The sequence below is a fragment of the Elaeis guineensis genome, chromosome 1 (genome assembly GCF_000442705.2).
Source record: "Elaeis guineensis isolate ETL-2024a chromosome 1, EG11, whole genome shotgun sequence".
Lineage (NCBI taxonomy): Eukaryota > Viridiplantae > Streptophyta > Magnoliopsida > Arecales > Arecaceae > Elaeis > Elaeis guineensis.
This window is the reverse complement of record NC_025993.2, coordinates 134,307,711-134,317,553: the sequence shown is the minus strand read 5'-3', so window position 1 is coordinate 134,317,553 and position 9,843 is coordinate 134,307,711.

The following is a 9,843-nucleotide window of genomic DNA, read 5'->3' as shown; positions in this document are numbered from 1 at the left end:
TTGGCTCCTTAGCGAGGACTATGGTGTCGTTGTTGTCACAGTACAGTATGATAGTATCTGATGGCATGACACTTAGCTCCACAACAAACTTCTTAAACCAGAATACTTCTTTAGTAGCTTCAGAGGCAGCGATGTACTCAATTTTCATGGTCGAATTTGCAATGACCAGTTGTTTGGAACTTTTTCAACTAACCGATTCACCATTACACAGAAAAATATATCTCAATGTAGATCTTCTATCATCGAATCGGACATGAAGTTCGAATCGATGTATCCTTCCACTTTCAACTTTGATCTTCCTCCAAAGATCAAGAATAAATCTTTAGTTCTTCTTAAGTACTTAAGGATGTTCTTTATAGCAATCAGTACTCTTCATCTAGATTCGATTGATATCTGCTCGTAACACTCATGGCAAGGGCTATATCAGGTCGAGTATATAGCATGGCATACATGAGCTCTTTATCATCGAAGCATAAGAGATCTTGCTTATATGTTAGATCTCTTTAGGTGTGTCAGAACACATCTTCTTGGAGAATAAACACTATGCCTAAAGGCAAAAATATCCTTTTAGAGTTTTTCATGTTGAACCTCTTCAGTACTTTCTCTATGTATATTTTCTGTAGAGTCTTATTATTCTTTTAGATCTATCCCTATAGACCTTTATCTAAGATGTAGGAGGCTTCTCCTAGATCCTTCATGGAATTTTTTTTGACAACTATACTTTGACCGAAATCAGTATGAAAATATCATTTTCAATCAGAAGGATGTCATCCACGTAAATATGAGGAACGTGACAGTATTCCTACTAATCTTTTTGTACACACATAGCTCCTCCTCATTTTTGATGAAATCAAATGATTTGATCACATTATTGAAGTGAGTGTTCCAACTTCAAAATGCTTGCTTGAGTTGTATATAACTTTGCAGTTTATAGATCTTGTGATTACTATCACTAGATATGAAATCATAGGTTGCTCTATATAGATTTTTTTCTCAAAATATCTATTTAAAAGATAATTTTATATCCATCTGTCAGATTTTATAATCATGATAAGCTGCATAGCAAACAGTATTCAGATGGATTTAGTATAGCCACAGATGAAAATATTTTTTAATAGTCAATACCTTCACGTTTGATGATAACTTTTCACTACCGCCCTACCTTATAGCTCTCTACCTTACAATTTGAACTTATTTTTCTTTTATAGATCCATTTACACCCAATAGGTATAATACTTTAGGTGGATTTACTAAGATCCAAACTTGATTGGAATGTGTAGAGTCAACTTCTGACTTCATCACTTCCATTTCTCAGAGTCTACATCTACATCGCCTCATCGTAGATCTTGGGATCATTCCTAATGTCCCTATCTTCCACAAAAATACTTCCTCTAGATCCTCTGTAAGTATATCTAGGTATCTTTCAGGAGGACGGAAGATCCTACTTGATCTATAAGGTGGAGAACATACCATATTTACTGGCTCACAATGGGTTCAATTTTTGGACTCGATGCTCTTCAGAGATCTTTTCTTCGAGCTTAATTTTCTTTTACTATCTCTATCTTGGATAAACTCTTTTTTAAGAAGACAGTATGATGGTTCACAATCATATTATGATTCTCAGAGATAAAAATAGTGTCCCATAGATTCCTTGGATATCTATAAAATGAGCCCTAATTGACCTAAACTATAACATGTCTGCTTGCTATTGCTTGACATGGGCAAGACATCCTTAAATCTTGAGTAACAAGATTCGATTTCTTATCATACCATAACTCATATAGTATGGTAGGAGCAGATTTAGAGAAAATCTATTTAGAAATGAATAGCAGAAAGCATCGCATGTCTCAAAGAAAAATTGAAAGATCCATGAAACTCATCATAGATCGGACCATATGTAATAGGATCGATTCTTTCTTTTGATATCCCGTTGAGCTGAGGTATCCCTGAGATGTCCACTATGAGACTATACCATTATCTTTGAGATAGCTTTGGAATTCTTCATTAGGTATTCTCCTCTTTGATCTGATCGAAGAATTTTTATGAGTTTTCTAGTCTGCTTCTTCACTTTACATCTAAACTCTTTGAACTTTTCAAAGACTCATATTTGTGTCGCATCAAGTACACAAATCCATACTGTGAGTAATCATCGATAAGATTATGAATAAAGAAAACTATCTCTGATCTGCACATCAATGGACCACACACATCAGTGTCACTGGGCTAATATCTCAGTGACCCTTTCTTCATGTCCATAAAAGATAGCTTGGCCATCTTTTCTTAAGACAGAACTCATAAATGAAAAGACTCAAAAGTTAATAGCCAAGAAGGCCATCTTTTTCTATTTTGTTAATTCTGTTCTCTCCTATATGGCCTAGCCTAAGGTGCACTGATATTTTGGTTAATTATATCTCTAGGTCTCTTAGACCTTACGACATTCACTATTTGCTCGTTAATATTAATACTCCATCCACATGTAAATGATAAAGTTTATTAATGAAAAATGTACGTAATAACTTATTTCTAAAATAAATTATACACAAATCTTTATTTTAATAAAAATTATAATTATCCTATACTAGTATAGATACAGAAATCAAATTTTTATTGGCTATAGGTACATAATAATAATTTTTCAAAAGCAAACTAAATCCTAATGGTAGCTTCAAGAGTATGTCCGATGGTAAAGCAGAACTCTTGCTCGATTGCTAACTTGGAGAGTGATTTTATTCTCTTAGCCCTCTAATTTTTTTTAGACCTTACATAGAAGTGCACAAATGAGCACTCAAATCATAATCTAAAATCCAACTAGAAGAAAAAAAATGTTAGATTAATTTTTATAACAAGCAAATTAGACATACTTTCAAAGGCATACCCTTTTTTTTATTCTTCACACTTGCCAGGTACATAGGATAATTTTTTCTCCAGTGGCCTTCGACATTGTAGTGAAAATATTTTTCTTTATCGCGGCCTTCTTCGGAGCTTTCTTATTTTGCCTGCTCTTGGTCTTCTACTCCTTCGTGGCTTCTTATTTTTCTTCTTCCAAGTAGATTTCTCTTGAAAAAAGCTTGCTCCATAGAAAGAACGATATCCCTTGAACCTTTCAAGGTGCCTTCAGCTGTCACCAACATATTCAACAATTCGGACAAGGTGCTATCAATTTTATTTATATGATAGTTCATGATAAACTGCCCATATAAATCAGATAGGGATTGTAGGATCAGATCTATCTGTAATTTCTTGTCCATCATCATTCCAAGCTTTTGAAGCTCTTCAATGTCTTTGATCATTATCAAACAATGATCATTGATGGACTATCCATCATGGATCTTCGCTCTGAAAAGTCTCTTGGAGATCTTAAAGCGAGCCATACGACTCTGCTCACCATACAACTTTTACGGGTGAGTCAGATCTCCTTGGCAGTCCTCATGTCTTCATGCTGACACTAAAGATCATTGGACATAAACACCAAAATGCACCTAGCCCTATTGTCTTTTCCACCCACTTTTCAAATGTAGCTCATTGATCAGGAATGGATGAGCTGGTACCACAGGTATTTTTTGATCGAGGATATGGATCAATTTTTTGAAACTAAGAATAATTCTCAAGTTTCTGAGCTAGTTTTTGTAATTGATCTCTGTTAACCTATTGGTGTGAAAGATTTGGACTAGAGGATTTGAACTCGACATGGTTAACTACAGAGAGAAATATTTCTAATTAGATGTTTGTACTGAATATAATTTGTTATAGGGACTTTAATAAACAAACATGGCTTTCACTATTTTCTTCGAATCTCTCATAATTTTCGGATGGAGAAATGAAAATCTATATATGATTGATTTCTAATGGGTATTATGCTTTTACTGTCTATGCGCACCTCACCTAATAGTCATTGATGTTGCACAAACCAATAAGTGAACAACACATTGTCTATTGCTTCACTAAGTAAGATGCAGTAGATTCAGTTTTAAGTCCTATGGCCTCACCTAACAGTTATTGACATATTTCTTAGTTAAGTCAGATCTACCATTCACAAGTGAGCGCAAAGTCATCATTGAGTCCCTCACCTAATGATTATTGGGCCAACCTTATCTCTACCCGGGACATCTAATGCTAATAGAGTGGTTTGCCTTTTTATGCAATCGAACCACAATGATCAGTCGAGAACGATCAACATCAGGAAGGCACTTACATCTCTATAATGGTGGAAGACCGCTAGACTTAATATTAATTGAGAAGATTTGATTTAGATCTCATTCTTAATTAGTTATAACTATTATAACTAACCCTAGTGGCATGGACTATCTCAATCATCAAGCAAGCTAATTCAAAACTTAATCGATCAAGTTGGTCAGGTAAGTGAGATCGATGGGAGGCGACCCAATGCTAGCCTTAGACACCAATTGAGTTGGTCAGATAAGCATAGTTTAATTAAAAATCATTGATCGAGACTTATCTTAGACACCAATTGATCAATTAGAATTGATCAAGTTAGCCTATTGACTCAGGCTCGAATCATTGAGCTAAATTAGATCTTTGAATTGATCGACAACATGTGGCTGTTAATGACCTGACCAATCTGCGTTATTGAGTTGGTCATGAGCATGGTTGACCTAATCTTAATCAATTCTTGATTGGATTGGGTCAATCACTCATCAATTGAGTTCCACCGGTTCTAATCGATCACCCAAAAGTAATCGAATTACTGGATCTAATTGAACTGCCCACACCTAATCTCCATATTTTATGTATTAAATTTTAGATCTTAAAATCTTATTTTTAGATCTATTAATCTTAATTTCAGATCTTAAAATCTTATGTTTAGATCTTAATTAAGTGCATTATGAACATAGAATTCAATTTAAATATCGAAATAATTTCAGATCTAAACATACAATATATATCTCATACATTTAGGGCTTTTTTTTCGCAGTTCTTCTTCTTGATTCGTATAGGTACTCCTTCCATCATAGTTTCTTATGACAGGATGGCCTTTACTATGATTTTTGAAGAGTACTATACTATTAAGAATTAAATCTAACATATCACATATGTATTTAAAATAAATTTCAGATCTAAGCATGCTTTCACATATCTCATATATAAACTTAATTTAGATCTAAACAAGTTTACATATCATATATATAAAATTAAATCAGATCTAAATATACTTTCACATATTATATATATAAAATTAAATCAGATCTAAACTTGCTTTCATACATCATATACATAAAAATAAAATCAGATTTGAATATTCATGTCAAAGAACTGTGGCTCTGATCCACTGTTAGAATACAGGATAGTTTTATATATGAATTTCAAAATAATTTTGAAACCTAACGCAGCGAAGTAGATTTAGATTAAATTTTTTAACCTAGTATGCATCAGATCTAATCTGAAAACTACCTAAGCATGGATCTATTGATATAACAAAGCATGCATAATCTAAAATCTAAAAATTATAGATCGTATCTATGTTGTAGATCACATCTACGATGAACCTGAGATCAGAACTCAATATCTGAGCACAGATCGATTTACATCGTAGCTGATGATCATGAATTTGAAGGTTCTTCTAGTCGTACAGATGTTTGACCTCCACAGGTATCCACACGAAGCTCCTGATCCAATCATAGGTATGATGATCTCTCCAGGGTGCTAGCTCCCTTGCAGAGATCTACTCCTGATGGCTGATCTAATACCTTCTTCAGATCTCTTGGACTCTCTAAGAGATGAAGAAGAGTTGGAGGAAGAAGAGGTAGAGGATGATCTTAAGAACTTTTCTCTCTTCCCAAACCAACACCTAAGCCTTAGAACCCTAGAGACTTCTGCACACCAAATAAGGAGACGCCCCTTTTAGCACATGCCAAACTAGAATATTTCATGCTAGGAAACTCATGGAATTATTTCTTACGATGAAAACCATCAGGTTTTAATGCCACAAATATTCCTTTTTTAAGGTTGGCATCCAAAAGAGTTTGGATGAAACCAAACTCTATCAAAGATAGGGATTAGGGCTTATCAGGTTTCAAACTTGAATTCAAATCCAATTTGAGTTTGAATTCAAACCAACCTTCATCCATATCCATGGCATGGAATAGAGTGGGTGACAAAATATTTTAGCATGGAGAAAATCTCATGCAAAATCAGATTAGTGTGAATAATAATTGGCATCATGAAGAGGGTGTGGCACAAGGGAGGAGTCCAAACCAATTTGGACTCTTAGTTTGTTCAATTTGGTTCTTATCCAAATCTAATTTGGTTTAATCCAAAGAGATGATTGAACCTAATCTAATTAGAAACTTAATCTCCTCAATTAACTAAATCTAAGTCCTAATCAAATCAGAAATTGATCTCTCTTTCAATTGGATTATCTCAAAACTCAATCAGACCAAACTCAATCCAAGTCAAACTGAATCCAATTCAATTAGACTTGATCAGAACCTCATTGCTTAATCTAATTGAGCTAATTAATAATTAAATTACTAATTAATTCTCTTATAATTCACTAGCTCTTAGCGAATTACTTAATTATAATTTTTATATAGAGTTAATCATTAATCACATTGATGATTATACCCATCAATGATTCATAATTGTTAATCAACTTCATTTATTTATAAAAAAATTAATCATTAATCAATCATCTGATCAGATAAGAACTCTTTTGTGTGTGATCCCACAGATTTTATTCTGTCTGATAGTGAGATATACCGTGATCTCCATCATAATATCATCGAAACTTCTTTCGATGGGTTGGAACAATTTTAACTCTGTCCTTCAGAGGTCATCGATCATTAAGATGATGCTTGACGAGTCTCACAATCCACCAATAATATCCAGCAGTATGTAATGACAATCCAATAGAATAAAAGTATTAAACTTCTAAGTACAGTTATCGTATGATTTAGTCCTTCTATCGTGAGTCCTAACTCGATGGAGGTCATGGAAAACTCGTTAAACTCCAACATCAGTCATATACAGATTTGCTTGACTCGAATTCATTTGTGAATCTCATAAAAACTCTTTTTCAATGTTCACACTTGCTTCAGTTGAAAATTTTCTGAACTTACTCTCATGAATCATATAGAATTTTTTCTTTTCTATCAAGATTGATAGATTCTATTTAGGTAATCCTACTCCTAACAGTGAATTCGAATCCATAGAAGCCAACATACACTGTAAGAATCTAAATAGCTAAGGATCCAAGTTTAGATATAGTCAAACTCAGTAGCCTCACTATGAATAGCCAATACACTGCAAGTTAAAGAACCACTCACACACTGCAACATCGAGTAAACTACTGACGAGTGAGTTGATATCCAAGTAGTTTCTCATATTGGTTACGTTCAGTATAAATTATTCTCTAACAACTACTTGCACTCTCACCCTAATATCTTCACACTACAGACTCGAGCCTCATTTGTCCAGAAAGGAGATAATTTGTATATCAATCTAACTGGATCGATCATTATCCTCCGTGATGATTCTATGATCGAGGGTATTTAAAAATTAACCACTAATAATGTATATCTCAAATTCTCAATATCTTGAGAATATACAAAATTATCTGTTAATCTCTAGGATAAATTATGGACACATAAGACATGATTGAAAATAAAAATTATCCTTTATTGATTAATAAAAATTTTACAAGTACAAACTTATGCCCTAAAATTATATAATGCATCAGCCAATAATTGGCTTCTAAGGCATACATCCAATACTTGGATCGCACGTCTACATTGGCTAAAAATTTATCAAGAGGGACAGACTATCTTGGGCTTTATATCTGCACATATGGAGAGCTTTTGCTAACTGATGTATGATTAATTCTCCATGATTAATAATTTCTGAAAAAAATATAGAAAGTATCAAATACTAAATAATAGAGATTAATATCAATAGTTTTAATACTTCTTATGATATATTAGTGCATTGATCCTACCTTCTAACTTGAACTTTACTCATCCTCGAGTAAAAAAAGAATTTAGGGCTAAGTACCGTTTAGTTTAGGATTTCGAGTTTCACTAGGCAATTTTTAAAAGGATCATTGATGTTCAGTAAAGCATGAGTGAGTTATGTCATTGAGATATTAGTACTAATCAATGTGAAAGTTAAGTCAAGGATATTAAATTATTTTTGAACTTTTTTCTAAATTATCTCTTATCTTTATCTCTAAATTGTCTAACTTTCATATGGACAAGTGTAGTATTACTTCAATCCTTCATTTATTGATTTTTTTTATATTTCTTTAACATTATGCTGCTATTAAGTATCTTAATCTCTTAAGCTTTCTGTCTGATCTATGTAGCGAGTTTTCAGTCAATAATATTTAAACCAGATGGTTTTAGGGCACTAGATATAAAATACCCTTTGGGTTTACTAGCTCGAATCAAGTAGGCTACATATCAAGACTAGCTTTACAATAGAATTTTTTTGTCCTTCACACCTTTTGATATGAAACTCAATGCTTGTTTAGGCAAAGAGGTCTAATTACTCAGCATAAAATTTTTAATAATTTTTTTATACTATAAAATAATTTATTTTATGAAGAAACATATAGTTATCCTGCATAAGTCTATAGAAAGTAAACTCTTCTTTGATGTTGGTAGAAAAAAATCTGAAATGCTCAAGAAAAAATTATTTCTATTCTAAACTTAACTATTCATTAAATTTTCTTAATACTTGATCCCTCGGTGCCTCACAGACTCTCTGGACTATATAACAATTTTTTTTAAAAAAATATTTGGTTCAACTCAATTTTTGAGTGCAATCGGATGCCTAAATGCTAAATACTAACTTATTCAAGAACTTATTGATTTATTATTCTCTCCTCTTCCAATTTAACCGACATAGCCCTCAATGGAGTAAAAAATAAAAAAAATCAAACAAAAGAAAAAGAAAGAGTGCACCTGGGGTAATTATACTTTTGAGTTGACAGGTGCCTTCAAACTTCCAATCCAAGTCCCTATAAGCAAATGCAATTGAGTCAATTTATTATTATTTTTAAACTTAAAGAAATTAAGATGAAGAAATTGGGTTGCCTTCTAAAAAGTATTAAGTTTAAAGTCTTTAGTCAAACTTTATACCTCTTAAAGTATCTCGTCAGCCCACTCCTTTCTTAACCACCTCCCTCATATTAGGGTTCAATCTATTTTACATGTCTCTATGCAATTTTGCATTAGGCTTGTAGTGAATGTGATGCACGTAGATGGAGGGGTCTATACCTTTCAGATTGACAATAGACCACCTAATAGTCTCTTTTTATTCTTTTAGCACACCTACAAGTTAGGCTTCTTGGTTAGAAGTTAAGTTTGATGTAATGATTATCGGGAGGGTATCATTGGGTCCTAGGAATGCATACTTCAACGTGACTGAAAGTGGCTTTAATTCAAGGGTAGGTGGTGCTTTTAATGATGGCACTAGTGTACTAGATTGAGTAGGTAACTGCTTGAACTTTATAGTCCAAGGGAGAGTGGTTTTAGAAATGGATGGTTCTAATTGGGTATTCACTTTTTCAATGTATCCATTTATGTTGAAGTCATGCACTCTGAAATATGCCTGTAAAGGTCTTGCATTAGCATGTTATGGGTAGTTTCTTCTGTGATCTTCTCTAGCACATCAACTTCATTATAGTCATAAGTTGGTGGTCCCTGAAAAGCATTGAACACATTCAGTCTCAACTTTTTATTTCTAAATGATACGTCCATAACTCCTATCCTACAGTTGATGCATGCACTTGCCGTAACTAGAAAGGGTCAGCTTAAGACGATGGAAATTTGTCTAGGGTTGCCACTCAGTTCTATATCAAGGACTAAGAAATCAACTGAAAAATAA